General features: G+C 40.9%; 1 pseudogene; it reads right to left on the reverse strand.

Moving 5' to 3' along the window:
- Nucleotides 1–6,095: 6,095 nt before the first annotated feature.
- The window catches only part of LOC112080727 (low-density lipoprotein receptor-related protein 4-like), a 145,629-nt pseudogene continuing 135,074 nt past the window's right edge, over nucleotides 6,096–16,650 (reverse strand).

Raw genomic sequence — 16,650 nt, forward strand, 5'->3', positions numbered from 1 at the left:
CACTAAGGTCTAGGAGCACGAGGACAGATGCAGAGCCTCGGTCTGACGCCATTAAAAGGTAATTTACCACCTTCACAAGTGCAGTCTCAGTGCTATGATGGGGTCTAAAACCAGACTGAAGCATTTCGTATACATTGTTTGTTTCCAGGAAGGCAGTGAGTTGCTGCGCAACAGCTTTTTCAAAGATTTTTGAGAGCAATGGAAGATTCGATATAGGCCGATAGTTTTTTATATTTTCTGGGTCAAGGTTTGGCTTTTTCAAGAGAGGCTTTATTACTGCCACTTTTAGTGAGTTTGGTACACATCCGGTGGATAGAGAGCCGTTTATTATGTTCAACATAGGAGGGCCAAGCACAGGAAGCAGCTCTTTCAGTAGTTTAGTTGGAATAGGGTCCAGTATGCAGCTTGAAGGTTTAGAGGCCATGATTATTTTCATCATTGTGTCAAGAGATATAGTACAAAAACACTTGAGTGTCTCTCTTGATCCTAGGTCCTGGCAGAGTTGTGCAGACRCAGGACAACTGAGCTTTGGAGGAATACGCAGATTTAAATCTTTTCCTCAAAGAAGTTGAATTTATTACTGCTGAAGTGAAAGCCATCCTCTCTTGGGGAATGCTGCTTTTTAATTAGCTTTGCGACAGTATCAAAAATACATTTCGGATTGTTCTTATTTTCCTCAATTAAGTTGGAAAAATAGGATGATCGAGCAGGAGAGGGCTCTTCGATACTGCACGGTACTGTCTTTCCAAGCTAGTCGGAAGACTTACAGTTTGGTGTGGCGCCATTTCCGTTCCAATTATCTGGAAGCTTGCTTCAGAGCTCGGGTATTTTCTGTATACCAGGGAGCTAGTTTCTTATGACAAATGTTTTTAGTTTTTAGGGGTGCAACTCTATCTAGGGTATTGGCCTGATTGGCCCAAACGCATTCAGAAGGAAAGAAATTCCACAAATTAACTTTGACAAGGCACACCTCTTAATTGAAATGCATTCCAGGTGACTACCTCAAGAAGCTGGTTGAGAGAATGCCAAGTGTGCAAAGCTGTCATCAAGGCAAAGGGTGGCTACTTTGAAGAATCTCAAATATAAAATAATTTTGATTTGTTTAACACTTTTTTGGGTTACTACATGATTCCATGTCTTATTTCATAGTTTTACAGAAAATTGTAAAAATAATGAAAAACCCTTGAATGAGAAGGTGTTGTCGTGTAATATCTAATGAAAGGGAAGAGAGACTGCAGATTTTTTCAAACAACACTTTATTATAAGTGTGTATAATGGAAAATAAACTATCCACTCAACGGTGCATTTTCGAAAAGCTCAACCGTCACGATCGTTTTAATGATTGGACCAAGGCGCAGCGTGTGTAGAATTCCACATGTTTAATAAATAATAAACTCACCAAACAGAACAGAAGAAAAACGAAACATGAAGCTAGCAATAGTGCTAACATGCAACTATCCATAGTCAAGATCCCACAAAGCACAATGGGGAAATTGCTGCCTAAATATGATCCCCAATCAGAGACAACGATAAACAGCTGCCTCTGATTGGGAACCATACCAGGCCAACATAGATCATTAAACACCTAGATGACCCACCCTAGTCACTGTCACGCCCCAACCAACACAGAGAATAAGCAGCTCTCTATGGTCAGGGCGTGACATCAACGAACAGTGCCGCTTCAAAGATTTTATAGAGAAGCACATCCTTTTTGTATACGTGGAAGTCAGCAGATAGTGTGTAAAAGGTCATTAGTTGTCTGTGCAGACTTAAGATAGCACAAGGTTGGGGCGGCAGGTAGCCTTGTGTTTAGACCGTTGGGCCAGTAACCAAAAGGTTATTGGATCAAATCCCTGAGCTGACAAGTTTAAAATCTGTTGTCCTGCCCCTGAACAAGGCAGTTAAGAAGCCCTCCTGTTCTCCACTCATTACCTGTATTAACTGCATCTGTTTGAACTCGTTACCTGTATACAAGACACATGTCCACACACTCAATCAAACAGACTCCAACCTCTCCACAATGGCCAAGACCAGAGAGCTGTGTAAGCACATGAGGGATAAAATTGTAGACCTYCACAAGGCTGGGATGGGCTACAGGACAATAGGCAAGCAGCTTGGTGAGAAGGCAACAACTGTTGGCGCAATTATTAGAAAATGGAAGAAGTTCAAGATGACGGTCAATCACCCTCGGTCTGGGGCTTCAATGCAAGATCTCACCTCGTGGGGCATCAATGATCATGAGGAAGGTGAGGGATCAGCCCAGAACTACACGGCAGGACCTGGTCATGACCTGAAGAGAGCTGGGACCACAGTCTCAAAAGAAAACCATTAGTAACACACTACGCCGTCATGGATTAAAATGGGAGAAGGTCATGTGGTCTGATGAGACAAAAATGTAGCTTTTTGGTCTAAACTCCACTCGCTGTGTTTGGAGGAAGAAGAAGGATGAGTACCAACCCCAAGAACACCATCCCAACCATGAAGCATGGAGGTGGAAACATCATTCTTTGGGGCGCTTTTCTGCAAAGGGGACAGGACGACTGCACCGTATTGAGGGGAGGATGGATGGGGCCATGTATCGCAAGATCTTGGCCAACAACCTCCTTCCTCAGTAAGAGCATTGAAGATGGGTCGTGGCTGGGTCTTCCAGTAATGACAACGACCCGAAACACACAGCCAGGGCAACTAAGGAGTGGCTCCGTAAGAAGCATCTCAAGGTCCTGGAGTGGCCTAGCCAGTCTCCAGACCTGAACCCCAATAGAAAAATCTTTGGAGGGAGCTGAAAGTCCGTATTGCCCAGCGACAGCCCGAAACCTGAAGGATCTGGAGAAGGTCTGTATGGTGGGCCAAAATCCCTGCTGCAGTGTGTTGCAAACTTGGTCAAGAACTACAGGAAACATATTATCTCTGTAATTGCAAACAAAAGGTTTCTGTACCAAATATTAAGTTCTGCTTTTCTGATGTATCAAATACTTATGTCATGCAATAAAAAGCAAATTAATTACTTAAAAATCATACAATGTGATTTTCTGGATTTTTGTTTTAGAATTCCATCTCTCACAGTTGAAGTGTACCTATGATAAAAATTACAGACCTCTACATGCTTTGTAAGTAGGAAAACTGCAAAATCGGCAGTGTATCAAATACTTGTTTCTCCCCACTGTATATATATATTCACACAGCAGGTTATAATTTTGTGTTTTTATATATATATTTGTTTTTAATATATATATATATTTATATACATAATGCATTGATATTTATATATTCAAACAAGTAGATATAAAAAAACTAAATAACCTTACTGTGAACTGTAGATGATAACAATTAAAACCTTTCAATTGATGGCCTATATAGCAAACCTTTTTGTAGGCAATTCTGGTAGGCTAATAAAAGCATGTTGTTCGCAGCATAAACTAGTCTATCATCTCTGAAGTTCATTAATCTATTGATGACGAATAGTTTAACTGTATGTTTAGGCTAATGTTAAAGTGCTCACATAGGCTACTTCTCTGCCAGAGTGTGTGAGATAAAGTAGTCCTACTGGTAAGTGCAGTCTGAGCGATTCCCTTATGATACCATGTTACCTCACTAAATTAATTCAATTGATCGAAAACCGTTTTACCTCGTGCCACACACATTTCATTAAACATTTATTTCTAGCTAACAATCAAGGACGGCCATGTATTCCCTCCAGCAGTGAAGCGAAGGCCTATGACTATGTAGCTTTGTGACAATGTCTATTGGGCTCTGTGCCAGTCCCGGACTTAAATATATGTGATTTTTGAGAAAAAAGCATCCACACACGGGGCGGCTTCATCAGACCCCTTTCAACTTCTTTCCACATTTTGTTAGGTTACAGCCTTATTCTAAAATTGATTAATCGCCCCCCCCCCCCGCCCCCCACAGTCCTACACACAATACCCCTTAATGACAAAGCAAAAATCGTTTTTAGACATTTTTGCAGATGTATTAAAAATAAAAAACGGAAATGTCACATTTACATAAGTATTCAGACCCTTTACTCAGTACTTTGTTGAAGCACCTTTGGCAGCGATTACAGCCTCAAGTCTTCCTGGGTATGACACCACAATCTTGGCACACCTGTATTTTGGGAGATTCACCCATTCTTCTCTGCTGATCCTTTCAAGCTCTGCAGGTTGGATGGGGAGCGTTAATGCATATCTATTTTCAGATCTCTCCATAGATTTTAGATTGGGTTCAAGTCCGGGCTCTGGCTCGCCCACTCAAGGACATTCAGAGACTTGTCCCGAAGCCACTCCTGCGTTGTCTTGGCTGTGTGCTTAGGGTCATTATCCTGATGGAAGGTGAACCTTCGCCCCAGTCTGAGGTCCTGGAGCAGGTTTTCATCAAGGATCTCTGTACTTTGRTCCGTTCATCTTTCCCTCGATCCTGACTAGTCTCCCAGTCCCCACAGCATGATGCTGCCACCACCATGCTTCACAGTAGGGWTGGTATTGGCCAGGAGATGAGCGGTGCCTGGTTTCCTCCAGATGTGATYATTGGCATTCAGGCCAAAGAGTTACATTTTGGTATTATCAGACGAAATAATCTTGTTTTTCATGGTCCATTGCTCAGTTTAGCCGGGCGGCCAGCTATAGGAAGAGTCTTGGTGATTCCAAACTTCTTCCATTTAAGAATGATGGAGGCCACTGTGTTCTTGGGGACCTTCAAGGCTGCATTTGTTGMTACCCTTCCCCAGATCTGTGCCTCGACACAATCCTGTCTCGGGGGTTTACAGACAATTCCTTTGACCTCATTGTTTGGTTTTCGCTCTAACATGCACTGTCAACCGTGGGACCTTATATAGACAGGTGTGTGCCTTTCCAAATCATGTCCAATCAATTGAATTTACCACAGGTGAACTCCAATCAAGTTGTAGAAACATCTCCAGGATGATCAATGGAAGCAGGATGTGCCTGAGCTCAAGTTAGTCTCATAGCAAAGGGTCTGAATACTTATGTAAATAAGTATTTCTAATACGGTAGTCTATTTTTTGTTTGTTGCTAAAATAAAAATAACCTYTTTTTGCTTTGTCATTATGGGGTATTGTGTGTAGATTGATGAGGAAAAACATTCATTTAATACACTTTAGAGTAAGGCTGTAATGTAAGAAAATTTTGAAAATGTGGAGTCTGAAAACTTTCCGAGTGCACTGTATTATTCCATTTGAAACTTTTCAAATATATTCCATTCTCCTTCCTCTTGTTTATATTATGGCTATATTCCCATTAATTTTCCTTTATGAAATTAAGCCTTTACACATGTAATTTTTGCCTTTCTAATAATAAAAATAAACTAATTTATAGAGCACATTTCACACGCTCATTGCACAAMCTTGTTGGTGCTTGCTTTGGTGCACAAATCATGTAACCACTCTAATTTGAGATTATTTATTCCCTTTTATTTATGAAAAGAAACTGATACGGTCTTTTATTATTTACGATTTATTTAAGATATTTTAGCTTAATTAAATTGATTTATGTTATAGTGTTTCTATCCCCCCCAAAAAGTTTTTTATTTTATTTTACTAGGCAAGTCAGTTAAGAACAAATTCATATTTACAATGACGGCCTATCCCGGCCGACACTGGGCCAATTGTGCACTGCCCTACGGGACTCCCAATCACGGCCAGATGTGATGCAGCCTGGATTTGAACCAGGTACTGCAGTGATGCCTCTTGCACTGGGATGCAGTGTCTTAGATCACTGCGCCACTCGGGAGCCTAATTTAAACTAGATATAGGCTACTATGGGTGGGGTAGCCTAAATAGTTACAACCAAATAGGCCTAAAGAACCGRCAATTAATAATCATATCAATGGATGGAATCAGTGAATGAATGGCTGCAGCATCCATTACAAGGTCTGACAAGCTGCATAACAGGTGAGGCCTAATAGAGACAAAATAACAATTAAGTCGTTCAAACTAGATACTAAGTCGTTCAAATGACAGTGTATGGTTTTTTCCCCCTTTCTTTTTAACCTTGGACTTCAGGGCTTCTGTAAAATCTGCAGAGAGGAGGATCCATTGCTTCAAACTTGTGAGACAACAAAAGAAGTGTGCCACATTTCCATTAAAATGCAAATGCAATTTTATATTAAAAGATATCACACAACACAGCTTGTTAGTACTGCAGGAAATACATATACAGCCTTGTTCATATTTATACATTAAGTGGCAACCAAACAAAGAAATCATAAATATCTCTTTTAGTTAACTTTACAACAGTTATATGTGACCAATATTTCGTAACATAAAAGAGCATTATTAAATAACTGGCAGCAACCCTATCATTTACAATGTTTGAAAACACAGTGGTTAAATAGTCCAGCAAAACAAAATGTCCTTCTCCAATGAGTAATATTAATACAAGACAAAACAAGCATGAAATCCCTTTGTACAAAATACTCTCTATACAACAAAATCAACACAATATCTTTGACAATTTGTTTGCTTAAAATGCATGGTAAAATCTGTACAGTTCAGCAACCTTCGCTGAGTGGGTGAGATTCTGTGTTTGCGTAGTTAACGATTGAAGCGTTGGTCAGATTGATGCGTCTGTGATCCAACCATCAGAGACGTCAGGTAAAGTAGCTGCCAAGACCTTCTCTCGTTGGCATCAGTGCTGTGAAATTCCTGTCTAGCAGCATGTTGCTGAACTTGAAGTTACTTCAAGATACAAGGTTTTGAGAACTCAAACTGATATCTGTCCAGAGCAACACTCCTATTCCCACCCTCTGCATTTCCATGACAGATAGAACAGTACAAAACAATGTTAATCTGAAACCGTACCCAAACTGGATGCACACGTGCCCCATCGTGCGCAAATTGATTTTGACCCCCCCACACCAAACACGATCACGACACACAGGTTGTAATATCAAAACAAACTCTGACCCAATTATATTAATTTGTGGACAGGTCGAAAAGCATTAAACATTCATGGCAATTTAGCTAGCTAGCTTGCAGTTGTTAGCTAATTTGTCCTATTTAGCTAGCTTGCTGTTGCTAGCTAATTTGTCCTGGGATATAAACATTGAGTGGTTATTTCACCTGAAATGAACAAGGTCCTCTACACCGACAATTAATCCACACATAAAACGGTCAACCGAATCGTTTCTAGTCATCTCTCCTCCTTCCAGTCTTTTTCTTCTTTGGACTTTATATGGCGATTGGCATCTAACTTTCAAAGTATTACCACGACGACCGACCGAACTCAGTTCATCTTTCAATCACCCACGTGGGTATAACCAATGAGGAGATGGCACGTGGGTATTTGCTTCTATAAACCAATGAGGAGATGGGAGAGGCAGGACTTGCACTGCGTTCAGTGTCACAAATAGAACTGACTTCTATTTTAGAGCTTGGCAACTCAGACGCTCATTGGCGCACGCGAGCAGTGTTGGTGCAATGACTGAATAACATGTATGTGTACATTTATTTTGCAACGCTAATGCACGGGACACGAGCGGTGTGGTCAGCATGTAAGGGCTAGATGCACCCGTAATGCTGAATATCCGCTCTACAGTAGGATTGAAATTGAAAGGCAATGTTAAGACGTTCGCAGAGACTCCATGCTATGGACTGAATCTAGGTCTTAACGTAATATATATTGTTTTTATTTGAATAATATGAATGGTTCCGTAAATTGTCAATGGTATATTTTTTGTCTAAGGTAACACCTCTGTTATTTATGGTTCAGGGTAATCTCATATATTGTACAGTGCATTCGGAAAGTATTGAGTCCCCTTGACTTTTTCCACATTTTGTTACATTACAGCCTTATTCTAAAATAAATAAAATAATTATTTTTCCTCATCAATCTACACATAATACCCAATAATGACAACAAAGTTTAAAAATGTATTTGCAAATTTATAAAAAATAAAAAACCTGAAATATCACATTTATATAAGTATTCAGACCCTTTACTCAGTACTTTGTTGAAGCACCTTCGGCAGTGATTACAACCTCAAGTCTTCTTGGGTATGACGCTACARGCTTGGCACACCTGTATTTGGGTAGTTTCTCCCATTCTTCTCTGCAGATCCTCTCAAGCTCTGTTAGGTTGAATGGGGAGGTTGCTGCACAGCTATTTTCAGGGTTCAAGTCCGGGCTCTGGCTGGGCCACTCAAGGATATTCAGAGACTTGTCCCGAAGCCACACCTGTGTTGTCTTGGCTTTGTGCTTAAGGTCATTGTCCAGATGGAAGGTGAACCTTTCCCTTGATCCTATCTAGTATCCCAGTTCCTGCCGCTGAAAAACATCCCCACAGTATGCTTCACTGTAGGGATGGTGCCATGTTTCCTCCAGACGTCACGTTTGGCATTCAGTCCAAAGACCTCAATCTTGGTTTCATCAGACCAGAGAATCTTGTTTCTCATGGTCTAAGAGCCTTTAGGTGCCTTTTGGCAAATTCCAAGGGGGCTGTCATGTGCCTTTTACTGAGGAGTGGCTTCCGTCTGACCACTCTACCATAAAGCCCTGATTGGTGGAATACTGCAGAGATGGTTGTCCTTCTGGAAGGTTCTCCCATCTCCACAGAGAAACTCCGGAGGTCTGTCAGAGTGACCATCGTATTCTTGGTCACCTCCCTGACCAAGGCCCTTGCTCAGTTTGACTGGGCGGCCAGCTCTAGGAAGAGTCTTGGTGGTTCCAAACTTCTTCTATTTTAGAATGATGGAGGCTACTGTGTTCTTGGGAACCTTCAATGCTGCAGAAATGTTGGCACCCTTCTTCAGATCTGTGCCTCGACACAATCCTGTCTTTGAGCTCTACGGACAATTCTTCCGACCTCATGGCTTGGTTTATTACTCTGACATGTACTGTCCACCGTGGGACCTTATATAGACAGGTGTGTGCCTTTCTAAATCATGTCCAATCAATTGAATTTACCACAGGTTGACTCCAATCAAGTTGTAGAAACATCTCAAGGATGATTAATGGAAACAGGATGCACCTGAGCTCAATTTCGAGTCTCYTTGCAAAGGGTCTAAATACTTATGTAAATAAGGTATCTGTTTTTTATGTTTTAGAAATGTGAAAAAAATTCTAAAAACCTTTTTTCACTTTTTCATTATGGGGTATTGTGTGTAGATCGATGAGGAAAAAACCCAATTTAATCCATTTCAGAATAAGGCTGTAACGTAGCAAAATGTGGTCAAGGAGTCTGAATACTTTCAGAATGCACTGTATTGTGTGCAATACTTCACAGAGGCCAACCTTGTCAAATGACATAATACACTGAAGCCTATTCTATAGTCTAGACTAGAACAGTGGGCACTAAGTGCATAGTGTTCAGAGATGACAGAGGTCTGCTTTAATCAGAACAGCTTAAAGAATGCCACGCACATTTTACAACCTCCAAGAAATATAAAACTGAGGGAAAAAAAATGAAAAMAATGTTTGGCACTTATACTTCATCAAGACTGCTATTRCCAGAGGACCAGATATGGTTTACTTGCAGTTTACTTTAGATTTCTTAAATGAATGGATTTCAACGATTGCTAATGCAGTGTCCAGTAACAGTCTAAAGTACCAGTTTCCAGTATTAGTCTAGAGTACCCATTTCCAGTACAAATCTAGAGTACCAGTTTCCAGTACCAGTCTAGAGTTCCAGTTAAGAGAGACCAGATAGATAAGTCCATGGTTGGTTTAAGAAGAGAAGGTATACAATGTGAAACATATGTCTGAAACATTGCTGTGCTCTCCCATAGATAACTGTCCGTCTGTACGTCCTTTACGTGGCACATATCCCATAAAATGTTCTTCTAGTGTAGATGTAGACGTAGCTCCACCCTTTGGCACTGTCATAAATATAGAGGTTTGAATGACTGGGTCATACTGTAATACAGTTCTACACAACACTCTCACCATTCTCTAAAATCAGCAAAAACCAAGTCAAAGTACAACAAGTTCATAAATAGAGTTCATAAGGACATGGTATATGATGAGTTGCAATATGGAGAGAGAGCAGTTTGTTACATAGTTTCCTGCGGGAGTATATTGTTTTTAGCTTTGTCAAAAAATGCAATGTCATACACAACCAAGCGGCCCTCACCTTGAGGGGTTGCATTCWTTAAAAAGGCTCCAGACGTCATTTCATTCTCTCTTTGTCATTTCCTTTCTCAAAGTGTTGTTTTTTCCCCCAGCATGCTTGTAAATTGTAATTCAGTCTGTTGCCTGAAGAGGGTAGCAGTGAGTCAGTCTGTGGTTGTGAGAGGGTGGTGGTAAGAGTGCGGATGTGTGTGTGTAGGACAAAGTCCACCGGGCCGAGGAGATGCCAGGTTTGTATGCATGCATAAATGTGTGTGTGTAGCATGAAGTATGTATGTGGCTGTAGTGTTTGTATGTACCACCTATCTGTGTGAGTGTCAGATAGTGTATGACTCGCTGTGGCCTGAAGCGCAAGTACGTACCATTTACTCGTTTACTGTATGTGTATTTTGTAGTCAGGTGTGTGTGTGTGTGTGTGTATAAGGGTGTGTACTTGAAGGGTCGGGAGGACTAAGGGGGAGGAGTAGGGAGGCAGTGAAGCAAGAGGCCTCCCTTACACCTCGCTATCGGTGGAGAGTTTGCGCGCGGGGGTCCAGCCGGTGTCAGGCTGTGTTGGGGGTGGCATTGGGGTGTGATGATGGCGGGGGTCAGCGTGTTTATGGACGAGCACTCCGACCTCTCCTCTTGGAGCAACTGCTCTGTCTCGCCGTCGTCCAGCGAGGCGCTGCTGGCCTGCAGGGACACAGTGTCCGTGCGCATGCACGTGTGCAGACCACCCCGCGACGGCTTCAGRTGCTTCAGGTCCTCCCAGTACAGCTCCTCGTTGGAGAGGAGACACACGCCCTCCACGATCCGGATCTTCTCCTTGGTGTAGCCGCTGTCCCAGTCCCCCTAAGGAAGTAGGAAGAAGACACAGTAGAAGGTGTAAGCCTAGCGCACGACGTAGACATCACCCACAACCACAGATCTAGGGTCAGATGATCATATCCCCAAAAGCATCTGAGGGGACGAGAATATCTGACCCTGCATAAGTAGTTAGTGGAAAACTAAGCCTGTGTCAATGGTTAGACAGCAGCCATTTTGGAATAATTCATCAGAAAACAACTACAAATACTCCAGAGCAGGATGTTGTTATAAATGTCTACCCATGCACAATAGTGGTTTGTTTTTCAGTGAGATGTCCTCTGGTCTTTCAGTTAGTTTTGTTATTAGTGCCCATGTGTTGAGTGGGCAAACTATGGAATCTCAAACGTGTCATCTCTTTACTGCATTTGTGGAGAAAAAARGTATTCGATTTTTGTGACAGGATGGTAAACAATATACTGAAACTGCTCCAGGTAATCAAAAGGTTAGAGTTGGGCTCAGGATTACATCTGATAGCAGTGCATTCCCGCAAAATAAGACTGTGTAAAATGACAGACACACCATACATGAAGTGAAAGGGTTTGTCAAACAAAGAACACTTTTCAAACCCTCATTATTTGATAGTATTAGGGCCATCCACAGCCATAGATAGAGATCAAGTGCATTCAGAACGTATTCACACCCCTCAACTTTTTCCACATATTGTGCCAGGGTCTGTAGTGATGCCTCTAGCACCAAGATGCAGTGCCGTAGACCACTGCGCCACTCGGGAGCCCCAAAACAATTTGCACATACATTTWTTTTATTCTTCAAGCTCTATCAAGTTGGTTGCTGATCATTCCTAGATAGCCATTTTCAAGTCTTGCCATAGATTCTCAAGCCAATTTAAGTCAAAACTGTAACTAGGCCACTCAAGAACATTCAATGTCGTCTTGGTAAGCAACTCCAGTGTAAATCTGGCCTTGTGTTTTAGGTTATTGTCCTGCTGAACGGTGAATGTGTCCCAGTGTCTGTTGGAAAGCAGACTGAACCAGGTTTTCCTCTAGGATTTTGCCTGAGCTTAGCTCTATTCCGTTTCTTTATATCCTAAAAAAACTCCCTTGCCGATGACAAGCATACCCATAACATGATGCAGCCACAACCATGCTTGAAAATATGAAGAGTGGTACTCAGTGATGTGTTGTGTAAGATTTGCCCCAAACATAACAATTTGTATTTAGGACATGAAGTTAATTTCTTAGCCAAACTTTTTGCAGTATTACTTTAGTACCTTGTTGCAAACAGGATGCATTTTTTGAATATTTTTATTCTGTACAGGCTTTCTTTTCAATCTCTCATTTAGGTTAGTTTTGTGGAGTAACTATAATGTTGTTGATCCATCCCCTGTTTTCTCCAATCACAGCCATTAAACTATGTAACTGTTTTAAAGTCATAGTGAAATCCCTGAGCGGGTTTCCTTCCCTCCGGCAACTGAGTTAGGAAGGACGCCTGTATCTTTGTAGTGAGTGGGTGTATTCATACACCATCCAATGTGTAATTAATAACTTTACCATTCTCAAAGGGATAATTAGTATCTGCTTCTTTCTATTTTTTAATCTACCAATAGGTTCCTTTCTTTGCGAACCATTTGAAAACTTCCCTGATCTTTGTGGTTGAATCTGTGTTTTACATTCACTGTTCGACTGAGGGACCCTACAGATAATTAATTGTATGTGTGGGGTACAGAGATGAGGTAGTCATTACAAAATTAAGTTAAACACTATCAATGCACACAGAGTGAGTCCATGGAACTTATTACGTGAATTAAGTACATTTTTAGGCTTGCCAAAAACAAAGGAGAGTAATACTTATTGACTCAAGGCACTTCAGCTTTTCATTTGAAATGTGTAGAAAAACATAATTCCACTGACATTATGGGGTATTGTGTGCAGGCCAGTGACACACAATCTCGATTTAATAAACGTTCAATTCAGGCTGTAACACAACACACGTGGGAAAAAGTCAAGGGTCAAGAGTATATGAACTCTTTCTAAAGGCACTGTATGTCTCTACATTTGTTAAATCATTAGTTAAGTCAGTCATCAGAAAGAGTCAGTTGTCATGTATGACCAAGCAGAGGAACAATAGCAGACACATGAGAGAGAGCATGTGGGTGGGGACGAGAGTGAGATACAAAAGGAGTGAGAGAGATACAGGAGGAGTGAAAGAGACAGCGATAGGTTGATTGATTGGAGGGATTCCCCATGCAGTGTGTGACTACCTCTCCGCAGGACAAAACAGGTCAAAAGAATAAAGGAGAGAGGCTGTTGTAAGGATGAGAYAGCTGCAGTGAAGGAGAAGGGGGAAGAGAAAAAGGGAGAGATGAGTGGATGGGTCAGTCACAACTTGTGCCTCTTCATGTTTGGCTATAATAAAACTACTGTAAAGCAATCTATCTACAGCATAAGAGATAGAGGCAAACATTGAAAACTGGTATTCGTCTCAATGGTTACTTCCAGCCATACTATTTGAACATTTGAAACCCGTCAGTCATAATWGGCATAAAGAAACCCAATGGATTCACATCAAATGTATCCATTCCTCTATTAAACATTAGTTACTTAATTTCATCAAAGTCTGAGGTGAGAYWTAAGGCCCAGATTCAGTAAGCATTTGCACCAGTGGAAATTTTACACGCTATTATATGAGAATAACATACACTACAGGTCAAAAGTTTTAGAACACCTACTCATTCAAGGGTTTTTCTTTATTTCTACTATTTTCTACATTGTAGAATAATAGTGAAGACATCAAAAACMATGAAATAACACATATGGAATCACGTAGTAACCAAAAAAGTGTTAAACAAATCAAAATATATTTTATATTTGAGATRCTTCAAATACCCACCCTTTGCCTCGATGACAACTGCAAATGCTGCACGTGAAAAAATGCTTAGCTAGATTAGAACACGCTCGTCATTTTCTTGAAATACTAAATAGGCCTGAATAGTTACCTCTTTCTTATATCGTAGCTGGTTGTAAATGGGCGGCTTTTGCGAGGTCTCYATCTTGACCTCTTGCGTTGACGTCCTGTATGAGGGGTTACTGTAGGTCAGGTTGCTCATCCCGGGGTCAGCAAACTTTGACATTTTGTGTCTTGAGGATAGAAAGATGGGAAAACACATTGTACACACAGTCCACTGGTTAAAAATGTCCATTGGGTGGCTATCTAGGTTAGCTCCCGCGACAGACAAATGTCACAGGTCTAATGTAGCTTCCCTCTGTGTGTTCTTCATCTGCACTGATATGAAACGATAAGTTACCTGARAGTAACATTGGCCAAATCTTTTGGTGCTCAATTTTGTTTTCACCTAATTACTTACTTCAGATCTGGAACAGATAAAGGGATGGAGAATAGACATATAGACATATTTATTTTATTACTAGCACTGACTTTGAGGAACATTTTACTTACTATGACTGATGTGGTTGTCTCACCTAGCTACTTTAAGATGAATGTACTAACTGTAAATCGCTCTAGARTAGAGCGTCTGCTAAATGACAAAAATGTACATGTCAAATGAGCGGAATTTMGAGTATTTAGAGAGYACTTGGTCTTACCGGTAAATAATGAAGGCAGTGATGATTATCAGGATGGCAAGAATGGTTAATGCTCCTCCAATCACATAGCTGATATGAAGCCCCTCCCCTGTGAAAGAAGCGTTGCAGATGAACATCAACCAATGAGTGGATMACACTGCTATGACATCTAAACAATTAGATATAGCCTATAAATTCAACACTGTACATTTGAAAGTCAATCATTTATTGTGACTCACCACCTGGATTCGGTCTTATGTAGCAACATTTMAATTTCWGTTTTTTTACATTGGATAAAAGTAGAGAATAAGAGCTACAAAATMGTATATCATACACTGCATTTGAGGAAACAATGGGAAAGTAATTCTGCTTTGAAAGTTGATCAACTTGTAAACTCACTTTTGAGAAAACCGTCTTTAAATGTTTTGGTACTACTATTGGACAGCCCTTCTTAGTCTACACCCATTCAGCATGGTTCACACCCTCTTAAGCCTTAGCCCCACCCATCTCTTTAAGGGTTGACCGTGCGTTCTGTACTAACTTGCCAGCTACATCCAGACATCTAAGAGAGAGAGAACAGCTCACTGAACAGCTCACTGAACATTACTCGCATTAGCAGAGCTGGTTAGGCTGTTATGTTATCAAGAGCGTTGGTGACTGCAACTGTACTGTCAGATTGTCCGTTCATAAATTCAGAGCGTTTCGCGTTCAGAGCACACACAGGACGCTCTGGCCAATAAGTAGGGTTGTTACGAAAGCTCTGACCTCACAACGAGAGTCAATCACCCAAGCTAGCATGGCTAAAATTGGCTAGTTACTTCCAGACACATAACGAGAGAACACCCCACTCTGACCATTTTACTCACTCTAGCAGAGCTGATTAGGCAGTTTTCATGTTATCCAGAGCGTTGGTGACTGTAACTGTGCTGCTGGCAAAAATTAAATTACGCTTCGTTGCCGAATTTACTGACACCGGACATATTCAACGGGTGATGAGAGTTCAAAAATTCATCAGTTATTCTGCGCTCTGGCACACTATGATGAGAATCTTTTGTTAAGAAATGTAGCTAGATAGCTAGGTAAATGAATCCCAACACATGACGTAATGTTAGTTAGTGAGCCAGCCAGCTAACGTTAGCTAGCTAGCTAACTGTACGCTAACTTGAAATGAAAATACTTAAAATTACAGTGGAGTCTTTTGTTAAGACATTTAGCTAGATAGCTAAACAATGGACCATAATCACAACTCACAACATTACTACCCTGCAGGTAGCTAACCAACCAGGTTCTATGGCTATAACTAGTCAAGTAAATGTGTCTGAGATACGAAGAATAAGATCATACACATACCGTTAGCTAGCGACCCAGCCAGCTAACGCTAGCTAGCTAACAGTACACTTGAAATGAAACCACTTTCTGTCAATTTGAAACGTGTAATATCTGAAAATGTAGCTAGCTAGACTATCTTACCCATGGTCTGAAATTGGAGTAGATAGCCAGAGCGAATTTTCCAGCTAGTACGTCTATTAACAGTTGCAGTGACATTATTGAAATGGATAACCTTACTTGCATGGAGTCTTTTGTTAAGACATCTAGCTAGCTAGCTAAACAATGGACCATAATCACAACTCATGACGTCACTACCCTGCATGAATCTGCAGGTAGCTAACCTACCAGGTTCTATGGCTATAACTAGTCAATCAAATGTGTCTGAGATACGAAGAATAAGATCATACACAATGTTAGCTAGCGACCCAGCCAGCTAACATTAGCTAGCTACGCAGCCAGCTAACATTAGTTAGCTAACAGTACACTTGAAATGAAACCCCTTTCTGTCTAAAATTAGAAATGTGTAATATCTGAAAATGTAGCTAGACTATCTTACCAGTATACATCATGGTTGGACGTGTCTCCTGTCTGATGCCATGCATGGTTGCCCTTAGTTTGATGATGTAATTCAAAATGGTGTTTTCCCCATCTCCTTAGCTATCATACTCAAATTCCACTAATTAAAAACTCAGTCCTCCAGAAAGTGGAGAGCATACACATAACGTTAGCTAGCTAACAGTACACTTTAACTTGACATTAGGTTTATGCAGTTTAAAAAAAGGTCGCGTTTGACACGATTACCTAGAGTTACTGACCAGCTCCAATAGACAGACGGGTGCTATGTGGCAGACCAATCCG

The sequence above is a fragment of the Salvelinus sp. IW2-2015 genome, unplaced genomic scaffold, assembly GCF_002910315.2.
Source record: "Salvelinus sp. IW2-2015 unplaced genomic scaffold, ASM291031v2 Un_scaffold16461, whole genome shotgun sequence".
In the NCBI taxonomy this organism is placed as follows: Eukaryota; Metazoa; Chordata; class Actinopteri; order Salmoniformes; family Salmonidae; genus Salvelinus; species Salvelinus sp. IW2-2015.